Source organism: Gorilla gorilla, chromosome 3 (genome assembly GCF_029281585.2).
Source record: "Gorilla gorilla gorilla isolate KB3781 chromosome 3, NHGRI_mGorGor1-v2.1_pri, whole genome shotgun sequence".
Taxonomy (NCBI): domain Eukaryota; kingdom Metazoa; phylum Chordata; class Mammalia; order Primates; family Hominidae; genus Gorilla; species Gorilla gorilla.
Genome location: NC_073227.2, coordinates 37,645,649 through 37,659,179, shown reverse-complemented (window position 1 = coordinate 37,659,179; position 13,531 = coordinate 37,645,649). Strand labels below are relative to the sequence as shown.

Below are 13,531 nucleotides of genomic sequence, written 5' to 3'. Positions count from 1 at the left end.
AGTATGTCATAGAAAATAAAACACATGGGCACATGTAATTTTTAAAATTTCAATGTAATGTGCTATATTTAATAAAATAAAAACTAAATGTATAACAATATCTATTAAGATATGATGTATATCAGGAAAAAATGCTTGGATCCAATATATAAGAAGACATGTAAGGTAGTTACATGCTTGTGTCTACTTAAAGTGAGTAAGTATTTACTCAAGAAATAAAAATATTAGAAGACATTTTGAAAATTAATATTTTGTGTAGGAAGGTTTTTGGAAGACAATTCAATTTCTTTAATTCGTATAGAGCTATTCTTATTCTATATTTCTTCTAGAATCAATTTTGGTAAACTTTCTTTCAAAGAATTTACACATGTATCTAATTTTTGAATTTATTTGCATAACTTCTTATAGTATTATTCATTATCATTTTAATTTCTGTAGTCTCTGTAGTGAAGTACCTTTATTATTGTTATTGATGACACATGTCTCTTATATCTCGATTGGTTTAGAAAAAGTATTAATTCTTTGTCTTTAAGGACTCATTAACCATTGGTTTTATTTTTTAAATTACATTAAATAAAATTAACTTTACCTTTTTATTATGTGTTTATTCTTACATTCGCCTCCAATTTTGTCTTTGTTCCACAACACTGTGGGTTGGTTATTCTTTTTCTTGTTTTTAAGATGGAAACTTAGACCATTGATTTAGAACTTCTTTGTTACTCTAAGCATTTAAAAATACAAGTTTACTTCCAGACATTACACAAGGTGAATCACTCAAATTTTGATATATTGTGTATTTATTAACATTTTTAATTTCATTCAATTAAGGATATTTCCTATTTTCAGTTATAAAATCTTTTTAACCTGAGAATTACTCATAGTTGTATTTGTTTTCTAAGAGTTAGAAAATTTTCCAAATATCTTAATGTTAGTAATTTCTGATAATGCTGCTGTGGTCAAAGAACATATTCTGTATGATTTCAGTTCTTTTAAACTTAAAAATATGTGTTTTAATGGCAAAAATATGATTAATATTGGTAAGTGGGTTCATGTTGACTCAAAAAAATGCATTGTGTTGTTTAATTAAAGTGTTCCTTAAAGGCCAATGAGGTTGAGTTGACTGATATAGGCAACCAAATTAGTTCACATTTTCTACAGCCACCTAGATCTCTGTAACTGTCCCACCAAAGGCTAATGTGGTTTCTGAGGAGAAATTTGGAATAATTTTTATCTTTTGTTATTCTTTACAAAATGTATCATTGTTGTCTGCTTTTACTATTTTCTCTTTTGCTGTTTTCAGTGATTTAATTGTGACATTTTGTATCGTGGATTTTGTTGTTTTATTGATAGTTTAGAATTTTTGACTGTCTTGAACTTCAAATTTATTGTTTTCATAAAATTGAAAATTTTGGCCATTAGGTTTTCAAATGTGTTTTTATTATCCCGGACTCCTCTAAGCATCTGGTTGCATGTAGCAGAACTACTTGTGATGTTTGGCTCTCTGAAACTCATTTCTTATTTGCTTCTTTTCCCGTGATTCCATTCGGACAGTTTCTATTTCTGTCCTCAAATTCAATGATTTTGCTTTCTTTCTACAGTATCTAGTCTTCTTTGATCTTATCTAGCAAATTTTGTACGTTAGACAATGTATTTTGCATTTCAATAAGTTGTATTTGTTTGTTGTATGTATCCTTCATTTCATACTCATTATGCCTATGCTTCTAAAAAATATTTGAGCATGATTATAAAAGCTACTTTAATGTTCTTGTTTGTAAATTCTTCATCTCTGACATTTCTGGATCTTACAACAATTTTTTTCTAGTTATAGATCTCATATTTTTATTCGTTGGCATGTCTGTTGGTTTGATTAAAGGACATTTTGCTTTGTTTTATTATTTATGCCTTGTGTTGTATGTTGTTGCCATTTTAAAGAGTGCTGAACTTTGTCCTTACTGGTAATTTTTCTTAGGGTCACCTTGAACCATTTGAGGCAAGTGCTTAAGGTTTGCTAGAACATGTTTATACCAGCTTTTAATCTAGGGCTTTTAATATAGTAGCTTCTATTCTAGGGCTACTTTGTTTTTACTATTAAAGCATTACCTTCTTGAATCTCTTTTGAATACCCCAGTTATTCGCTGAGAACTCCCTAGTCCAGCTGGTTAGAATTTGAAAATATTAGAGTCCTTTAAAAGCTTTGGAAACACTAGGAGCTTCTGAGTCATTCTCCGCCTGGACTCACAGATTTGCATGCTACTCATACATATCTTAATACCCAGGAACAGAATAATATGAAATTCTGTGCAGTTTTCTACAGTTCTTTCTTTGTTGAATTCCCTCTGTTTATGTACTCTGCTTCACAAATTCCAAATATCTCTGAGTTATCAAACTCTAACCTCTGCCTCCCTAACTAAGCGACACCTCTTTGCTCTCAATGGGTTTCTCACTCCTTACCAGGGTCTAAAGTGTCTCCAGGCTCAAAGTCAGGTGACCACAGGGCTCACCTCATCTGTTTTTCTTTTTTTAAGGTTCATCTTCTGGCACTCTCTGTTGTCTGATGTCTGGAAGCATTTGTTTCATGTATTTGTTGATTTTCAAGTTCTTTCCAGTAGAAGTAAAAAGGTAATTTTCACATTAATTAAATTACTCCATTATGTATAGAAAGCAGAAATTCTCTTATAAAAAACATATTCAGTCAATAATGTTATTTTGCTTAAACCTACAAATGTATACTATTTTTAGGCAGCAATATTTTGAAAATAACTACTTTGTAGTTCCAACAGTATTAATCAATAAATCAAGCAAGAAAGAAGCATTTCAAAAATATTAGGTACTAATTGATTTAATACCATATTTCACGATCAAGAGTGTCCCCATTTAAGTGATACATTGTATGGTTATCCTATTTTTAAGTCTGTTAAAAGTTGTTTCAAATCTCCACTGTTGCATACTTGCATGTGAAAATTACCAATGTGGATTGTGTTAAACTGACAACTCAAATGTCACGAAGTCTCTGTCATATGTGTTTTATGGATTGCTTCAATGGTTAAAAACTTTAGATAATGTCATAGAAGTGAAATACAGTATCTTTTTGATTATATGGTCATAGGAAAATAAAGAGTACATAAAAACTTTAAAATACTGGATTTTTATATTTTAAAAACTCAGATTCTAGGCTCTGTTTTTATAAATGGTTTTGTTGTTTCTGTTTTGTTCTGTTTTGTTTGATTTGCCTGATAATCTAGATGGATATTCAAGAATGGTAGGATACTGGGCAATTTTTACTTGGTGGTATTCTTCTTTATAAAAGAGAAACCTTACAGTTGTGGTTCCACCTAGTAAGTGTATAAAATTTCCCAAGTATTAGGGAAAAATCATAAAACAGCCTTTGAAAGTAATATGATTCCCTTTGAAAACTGCCCATAATATTGTGTGGATTTTGTCTTACCCTCAGTGAGGTGGAGACTTACTAAGGGTAGTAATGTAAGGAAGTGAAAATGTGGCATAAGCATGTTAGTATTTTACTGGCTGTGTGTTGGATTAGAAATGAAGGTTTGTCAGAATAATGGTGGCAGGGAGAGGAGCAGACCAATTAGGGCATTATTTCAGAAATTTAAATGTGAAGTTATGAATATAGATGTAACATGTTTAAATATATCAGCAGGGAGCAGAAGGAAAAACAACAGAGAAATAAGCATGTTTTCTAGGCTAAGATTCCAAACTGCCCAAGTAGAAAAGTGATAGTAATAGATAGGAGAAATTGGAAAAATAAGAGAAGAAAGGCAAGAAGGAAAAATCAGACTGAACTTTTACTAGATATTAGAGGAAACTACCTACATTCATTTAAAAAACAGGAAGAAAAATGCCATATTTTTGAAATAGAAAAGAAATAATCTTCAGGAATTATAGTACATTCTAAGAAAGCAATGTTGTAGAAGGCTTTAGATAAATGTAGAAAAGTAATTTGTAAATTTAAATAGTGGTAACAGTTGGAATGTGGTTAAAAAGGACTATTGCTGTTTTCGTGATTATTAATAGCTGATGTGCTTTCTACTTTCTTGTCAGTGATACTGAGAAAAGTAGATGGAATAATTCAAAATCAATTAACAGACTTCTCAGTTCCAAACCAAATGTTCATGTGTTTAGAAATAAAGATATTGTAAAAACCTTGGGCTTCATGTCAAATATTATTATGTAATATGTATTGAATCACACATAATTTGAGAGCTTAATCCATTTTTTAACTTATTATATATTCCAAGTTGCTGAATCAAGTGTAACATTGTACTGAGATTCAGAAATTTCATGGGATGAACAAGATGTAGCAACAAAAGATGAAGACATGAACCTCTATCTAATAAAGATAAATTATTTTGGAGAATATTGCATGACGAGTAATGGATACTAGATTTCAAATATTTACTGACAAAATGATCAATTGTTGTTAAGAATCTGAAGTTGTTTTTTTTGATATGTACTGAAATGTTTTATTCAAATGCTATTTTCTATTAATTACAAATAGAATCAAAGTTCTAAGAGGAGAAACTATTATCCACCACTGTTTACACCAGCAAGTTATCCGGAAACCTACTCGGAACTCTGTGGGGTTGTTGTCCCTAACCGTGAGCTTCCTACTCATGCATCATAGTTAGGTTTGATGATTGTGGGGCTTGCACTATGTTCTTGAGGATCCTTATAAAAAAGACTCAACCTTTGAGGGCACATCAAATAAAGGCATTCAAACACAATGCCTGAAACTTCAACTCCATTCCCAGAAATAGGTCCCCTTGAAGTTCTAGAAAAAGAGGACTATAAGGAGGAAAAGTAGAAAGTCTAGAAGGAGGAGGAAGAAAACTTAAAGAGCAGAAGGATAAGAAGGAAGGGTTCAGGTCTTGAAATAAGTAACATGGACAAAGAAGCTGAAACTGCTGGAAATTGATCTGTTAGGATGCCCTATCAATATATTTTCTGTTGTGTATCTCTTAAATAGATTCACATCAACATCTGAAAAATATATATTAAAATAATACCAACATTATAAAAGACAACAATAACAGCTAACATTTGTATGGCATGTTCTACGTGCTAGGCAGTGTTTAATAATTTTGACAAATATTAACACATTGAATCCTCACTTAAAACGATGAAGTGAGTATTTTCTATTATTTATTCATGAATAAATTAGGGTAGGGAGAGGGTGCCTTCATGGGTAACCACTGATTATCAATGAATATCTTTTGAACTATCAAGCAGTGCTTTTTCAGGTACTTTTAAAGGTTTTATTAAAAAAATCACACAAGCTCATTTCATGAGTTTAATTTCTATAGTATTATAGTACTTAAGTATCCACATTAAATTTGAAATCATTAGACTTGAATCAAATTCATTTTCAATTTCACGCCAGACATTTAGCAATAAGCTATTAATTTCATTGTGTTCTTTTGTAAAATGAAAATAATATCTATCTCATATGTTTTCTGAGGATGAATTTTGATATATTTAATAAGGATAATTGTTTATCCCTTCCCAAATTAAGAAGTTAATATATACAAATTTTCAACATAGCCAAACGTTGCATTCCATTCCATTGCTTCTCTTTGGTATCATAACATGTAGAGAAATATTATTTAGAAGGTCAAGTAAATGTTTTAGTAAGATGAATAGTGATGTGTGTGTATTATACGGGGGGCCATATTCATCAGAGCAACCAAAAAATGTGATGCTTTTAAATATAATAGAAATATTTCAAATTATTTATTAGCTTTGTGATTTTAATAAAGTATGACTTTATATTCTGATTTTAATGATATCTCTCATCAATTATATATCTCTATTCTCTATTTTATGACATAAATATGGCTTTGTCTTTTCTTGTGTTTATTCTAAGAACTCCTCTCAACTAGATTATCAATATTTGTGGGGAAAGAATTATGTTTGATTTGCTTTGTAACCCCTTTTTTTTTGTAAACTTTTGTTAACAAAAGTTTAAGGGAATATTTATCCGGAGAAAAGGTAGCTATTTGGAAATGTTTGTATTATTGTTTCTTTAAAAAGCCTAGACAAACATGATCTGGGTCATGTTTATTCTGTAATCAAGAAGGAAATAAGCACATGAACCAGACAAGCATCAAGGCTATTTTTATTATCTAAATATATTTATAAACAAATTAGAAATAATAAATTTACATTACTTTTACTGTTAAATGGACCATGACCCACTTCATGCCTTGGACAATGAGAACTCAAGATAAAAATGTGTAATATTGTTATAACAATAAAAATAATTTTCATCTCCCTCTGAACCAACATTCAAACTATTGCTCAATTTACTAGTGCCTTCTAAATTACAAATGTAATCATGTTTTCTTTTAGTGTAGAATATGTAAAGTATTTGAAACTGGATACATTTTACTTTTCCATAGCTGGTCCTGACTTATCCCTCTGGCCCACATACCTTTGGCCTGTCCTCTTCCGTCTGCTGCCATGGCCTTACCAATTCTATGTTATCACAGCAAATACATACCCTTCCTTCATAACCCAAATTAACTGCCACACCTCTAAAGTTCTTCTTATATCCTGAAGCCAAGGTCATCTTTCCCTTCCATGTGTTCCCTCATAATATGTGTAGTTATGTTATAAGGTAATTGTTCCTTTTTATTCTTCTTACTTGGGTTCTTGAGAGGAGGTTATGTCATTAGTCCATACTCTCATCATATGGAACTGTGCCTGGTATGTAGTAGATTTATTTAAATGCAAGTTGAAAAAATAAATAATAAATGGCGTAGCCATAGTGCTTCACAATGACTAACAAGCTCACTAGAGGTAACCAATAAAATAACTCTCTTTAACTACTCAAATTTTTAATAACCCACAATCTACACGACCCTTTTGCAGCAAATCATTAATATAATTAGAGGCAGATTGCTTAGTGAAGATTAATATTAAAAGAAAAAAATATATAAATATATATAAATGGGGGACATATTTAATAGAAGAATTGGACGTATAAATAAAAAATGCAAGAATTCTTGTCCTTAGAAAAGACACTGTAGTAGATTTACTGAAGGTGGAAAAATATGAAATAATTAGAAGAATTTAAAATATGATAAAAATCAATGTATTCATCATTGAAACAAATCTGTGTTTGAACCACATGACACTTCTATGTGACTAGATATTTAAAGTAGCAAAGGCTGACTCTTCATACTAACTGATGATAAAAGAAAAATTATTTCCTCCAAATTCTATTTTTTTCCTTATGAAAATAATTTGGGTACATTAAGCATATGATTGAGATTATGGATTTAAATTTTTCAATATATGTGACAGGGAAAATGTGTAGATAAAAAAGACCCTATAAAATTGACAGGGAAAATATGTAGATAAAAAAGACCCTATAAAATTGACATAGAAATTGTATCATAAAGAAAATTTGAAGAAGTACATGCTGAGCATCATTTTAGAGGAAAGTAACTTAAATAGTTTATTTATAGAAACAGTGGTATATTTTAATTTGATTTTAAAAAATGTATAGGTAATAAATCTTACCCTCTTTGATGAGAAGTTTTACGAGTTTAGACACATGGATGCAATCATGTAAAGAGAATCATAATGAAGATTAAGAACAGTAATATCAATCTCCCAGTTCTCTGGGGATGCCCTTTTGTAATCACCATCAACTTCTGAAAATCACTGATTGGATGTGTTGTTGTTGCTTTTTTTTTTTTTTTTTTTTTTTTTTGCTTAAAATGTGGAACACTGGCCGGGCGCAGTGCTTGTAATCTCAGAATTGCTTTGGGACGCCGAGGCGTGTGGATCACCTGAGGTCAGGAGTTCGAGACCAGCCTGATCAACATGGTAAAGCCCTGTCTCTACTCAAAATACAAAAATTAGCTGGGCATGGTGGTGGGCGCTTCAGGAGGCTGAGGCAGGAGAACCGCTTGAGCCTGGGAGGCGGAGGTTGCAGTTGGCCGAGATTGCGCCACTGCACTCCAGCCTGGGAGACAGAGCAAGACTGTCTCAAAACAAAAAGCAAACAAAAAAATGGAATGCTTCATGAATTTACATGTTGTTCTTGAACAGAGGCCATGCTAATCTCCATGTTATTCTAATTTCAGTATACGAGCTGCCAAAGCAACACTGACCAGCTTTTAAACCTGTATTTTTCCTTTTCAAAAATGTCCTATAAGTAGATTTATAAAATATTTAGTCTTTTAGGATTACCATCCTTCACTTAGAGGGATACATTTAAGATTACATTTGTGTTGTTTTATCTATTAATTATTCCATCAAAAATGTGTACCACAGTTTATCTACTCATTCTACAAGAGCCATTTTATTTTAATGGATTGGTCAAATCTCACCACCAATAATAATGTTGTGGTAAAAAATCATACTAAGATAATTTCCAGGTATTTATTTTCAGTTCTTAATATAAAGTTATATCTAAGATTTAGATAATACTTACAATATTTAAGACACACAACTTTTAAAATTGATTTTATTTTATATTTCTAAATTATTTAAATATTTGATAAAGTCTAATTAACAATTATTTAATTAGTTTAAAAATCATTTCAGTTCATTAAAATAATGTGAAAATAATATGAAGAAATGTAGATAGATGATAGATTAGATTAGATAGATCTATTTTTCTTCTAAAGACAGGAATATGTATATTTCCAACATTCTGACCTATTAAATTCATGCATTTTCTAATCAACTCTGTTTAATTTTTTTTCTTTAGAATACATCTCAACCAGTTTTGTTAAAGGCACAAGACACAATGATGTTGAAGATGTATTGATGTTATACACGTGTTAGTGTAACATTTTAACCTGCATTATGAAACCAGCTAGACGTCTTCAGGACGTAAATCCATTCAATCTAATGCACACTAGTTAAAAGAATTTCTATCACACCATTATTGGGGAACATTTAAAAATGACTGGTAGCCAATGATACATGCAATGAAGTTGTTTTAAAATTAATACATTCATATGTCATATTAGATTAGGCAAGTTATACAATCATGTAGTACAGCCGCCTGCCTGGAAATTGACTTTCCTTAGAGAAATGCATATGGATAAAAATTTAGACACTTAAACCTTGCTTGCCAAATTATATTCTCCACAATAAGTATTTTATACAGATGTTTCATTGTCATATTCACATTTTTATTTCTATTTTCATTACAAAATAAAACATAAAAATTATAAAATGATTTTCACTTACAGTACTTCAAATAAAGTAAAACATAACCAGTTAAACAGCTTGTTAGATCAACATTATTTAACATTCACCATCTGCAAGATAAGTGTGACATACAATATCATATACAATATAATTATATTAAAAAGTAAGTATGTCAAATTTTATTGAAATTAAATCCTGGATCATTACAGATGCTTCCTAATATTAATAATAGTACATATGAGGAAGAAGAATCAAGTAATACCACACATTAATATTAGCAAATAACTATTTAGTGCAAAGTACCTGCAAACAGAAATGGAGCAAATTGATGCACTACATTTCTAACTACATTATTCCAAGTGTGAGTTAACCAAAGGAAAAGAGATCAGAATTGGAAAGTGCCCACTAAAATACTAACAGGGGCAATGACTCATAATATAAAAACAGTTTCTAAATTCATGGCAGACAGAATATACATATACTATATGGAGAGACAAAGCTGTTGTTATATATAATGAATTATATATAATGTATATTATATGGAGGGAAAAAGCTGTTTTATATATAATAACTATTATATATACTATATATTAATATATGTATATTATATATATATATATAAAGCAAGACTCTGTCTCAATTAAAAATATATACTCTCTCTATATATATTATATTTTTAAAATTGAGACGGAGTCTCGCTCTGTCACCCAGGCTGGAATGCAGTGGCTCAATCGTGGCTCACTGCAACCTCTGCCACCCGGGTTCAAGAGATTCTCATGCATCAGCTTCTCAAGCAGCTGGGACTACAGGCACGTGCCACCAAGCCCGGGTAATCTTTTTTTTGTATTTTTAGTAGAGATGGGGTTTTGCCATGTTGGTCATTCTGGTCTCGAACTCCTGACCTCAGGTGATCTGGCCGCCTCAGCCTCCCAAAGTGCTGGGGTTACAAACACAAGCCACCATGCCCGGTCAACAAATTATATATAGATATATATGTGTGTATATATACATATGTGTGTGTATATATATATATATATATATATATATATATATATTTTATTGACTCCATTCCTTCCACATGAATACCAGGTTTTGTCTTATGAAATTACTTTCATTGAAGAAAAAGACACATTAACAAAATATTATGAGCTCTACTAAAAGAGTTTTTATGTGAGTATAATGGATGGTGTATGCTTGGGAGTTATGAGTACAACAGAAAAGCACAAAATATTTTTGAGTTGCAAGGAGGAAAGTAGAACATATTCCCAAGAAACAATAGATACGCAGCAATTAATGGAACTTAGCCAACAGGAAAGGAGGGACAAAGCTGTTTTATAAGAAGGTAAAAAAAAATACATGAATGTTACGGAGATGTGAAAAAAACAGAATGAGTTCAGGAATTTCAAATAGTTCAATACGGTTGAAGGTCAGTGTGCTTAACAGAGAGTAGTGGAATGAAATTAGAACACTAGACAAAGTCTGGATCACACAAGATTTTAGATTTTATCCTAAATAAGCAATAAAGAGCCATTTGAGTGGCTTAAAACACAAGGAGTAAATAATCAGATTTATAAATTAGTCTAAAACCTTAGAAAGTTTTGGGGAAGCCAGTCTGAAAGGAGAGCAAATCTGAGGCTATTGCAACAAATTCTGGAATTCAGAGTTTCACAGTGTGCTCTGAGCAGAATAATTTGCCTGTGAGATTCTCAACAAGAAAGAGGTTCTGTAAAATACTTCATACTTTATGGGGCTCTTGGCAATTCACAAAGTATTCTAAAAGTATTCTAAAAGTATCCTACAATTAACAAATGTATCTGTTTGTTTAATGCACTTCCCAATCTTTATTTTCTTTTTCTTCCTTTTTTTAAAAAGAGAAATCATTTTTATATAACATTTCATTAAGAATCAAATAATTAGTGGCCCATAATACAAGCTATGGGAAATTTTACCCTGAACAGATAGATGTGTGCTAGGGTGAAGAACGAGAAACACAAAGGATATGAGAATTATTTCCAAGGCAGAATGAAAAAAAGTAGGTATGGACTAAATGTAGGAAATGAAAAACTAGGAAATTTAGAAAATCCCCCAGTTTTCAGCTTGAAAAATTGAACATTAGTTGTTTATGTAGTTTATATCAGTGAATAAAATATAATTTTATAAATGGGCAAAGAAAGAAGAACTATGAAGAAAATTGGTATTTATGTCTTTGTGGTAAACCACCTAAAAGGTAATGCTCTAGAACAAAAGGAGAAGATAATCTATATAGGAGTGAGTTGTAAAATGGCCAATGCTATTAAAAACCCTTATAATAAGAGTTTGAAATAAGGTGTGGAGTGAGAGCTAGCACATGGAGCCATTAGCAATAATTGAGGAGTGTGGCAGCTGCAATTTCATAGGTAACGTGTAGCTGAGAAAACCTGTCCCAGAAGTTTAGAAAGTGAAGAGAAAGTGTGGAGTGTGTAAGAGAAGAAATGGTATAAAACAACAAAAAAAACAGGATTCCATTTAATCATTACACCATGTAAACATATAAGAGAACATCATTCATTTCCCATAAATATATAAAATTATTACTGCAAATAATAATAAACAAAACACTTGAGTGAAGAGATGAAAAGAATTTAGAAAATCGTAGGAGAATAATTAGGAAAACCTATAAACTTCTTTTCTGACTCCTTCACGGCTTCCACGTCCTTTACCAACATGTGAGCACTGATGTTTCCTGTCCATTATCCTCTGTTCCCCATCTTCAAATGCCCAAATTTTGTATTCTTATACCCTTATTGTCCTTCAACAACTTTCTACGTACTGAATCTTTTTCAACCCTGGTCCAACCCTGATTCCTCCCTGTGCTACAGAATTATATCTCCAAACATCCGCTGTTCGTATCCCCTTAGATGTTCCTCTCTAACCATATGTTAAAAATGTGCAAAATAAAACCGTTTCTTAGATTGACAATCAGATCACCTCACTCCAATCTCCAAAACGATTGAATGGCTTCTCATGTTACTCCTCTAGAAGCCAAACACCTTAGGCACTGGACTGGGTCTACATGGTCTCAAAAGCTAATGGCTTTCTGAATTCAAATTCTATTAGTTCTTCTACTCTCTCCTCTTTACTTTACTTCACCTCAACTACACTCAACTTGGAACTGTCCTCTTCCTCCTCAATGATTAGAAGCTTTCCCCTTCTCATTCAACCTCTCTGCAATGCTTTGTGCACTTGTATCACTGCATGGCTGACTCTTTTATATTATCAGGTTTTCACTCATATGCCGTGTTATCAAGTAGGTTTCCCTCAACCATCCTGTCTTAAAAAGGCATTGCTTCTCTTGTGCCCAGGGATTCTCTACCCTTCTTTATTATTTCTCTTAATAAGAATCAGGCATACACTATATTGTACATCTTATTATTTTATAATGACTCAATTGATTATAAGCTCTTTGCATATAGTTTTGCCTTTTGGTTCAGTGTTACAGCCCTAGCACCTACATCAATACCTGACATATAGAAGATACTAAAAAATATTAGTTGAGTCAGTTACTATTTAAATTTAACTTATGAGTTAAAGAAATACAACACTTTTAGTGCAATCAGTACGTGATAGTTCAATTCTTTGAATTATTGAGAGAATGAAAAAAATTTAAAATTTTAAATTCAACAAAGAAATCAAACTTAGAATAAAGCATGATGGAAGAAGTTTTGGTGAATGAAAATTTCTGTACACCTATTAGTAAATCTAAATATTTGCTCATCTTAAAAAATGAGAGGTAGAGATTCATTATGATTGTCGTCAATAAGATCAAATTAAAGTAGTGAAGTTGTGAGAGGAAGGGAGTTAAACTTTGTTATTTGGCAGAATATTGAAAAATGGATTACCTTGACATTGGTTAATTCATGCATGCATATTAAAAAGTAGTCATGTAAAATTATAACTTAACATAGTACTTGGCACATAGTGAGTGCTCAGCAAATGTTAGTAATACTATTATGTTTTAATAAGAAGAATGGTGATTTTTCTCCACCCCCATTTGAAATGAAAATGATTGACCATGCAGAATCAATATTGTTTTATATCCAGATTTTAGGTTTAATTTTCACAAATACCAACCACTATTAAAAATAAAAAAATATTAACTAGAAAATAAATAAATAAAATATAAAAATTTACAACTGGGAAAAAATAAAATACGATTTTAAAATTTAATTTGGCTGAATTAGCAGATGAAAATAACACAAATAAATAAATGATGAGTTAGAAAATAACTGGAGTTTGAAAAAAGCAGACCAAATATATCTATAATTGATTTCCTCCACAATGTTATCCTGAAAGTCCCATC

General features: G+C 31.2%; 1 long non-coding RNA gene and 1 other non-coding gene across 2 annotated transcripts in view; one reads left to right on the top strand and one right to left on the bottom strand.

Moving 5' to 3' along the window:
- The window catches only part of LOC129532983 (uncharacterized), a 136,391-nt gene that overhangs the window by 20,462 nt on the left and 102,398 nt on the right, over positions 1-13,531 (top strand). The window lies entirely within an intron of this gene.
- LOC115934433 (U6 spliceosomal RNA) lies at positions 8,035-8,137 on the bottom strand. Its single transcript, XR_004070234.2, has one exon. It is a non-coding gene; the product is annotated as a U6 spliceosomal RNA (small nuclear RNA).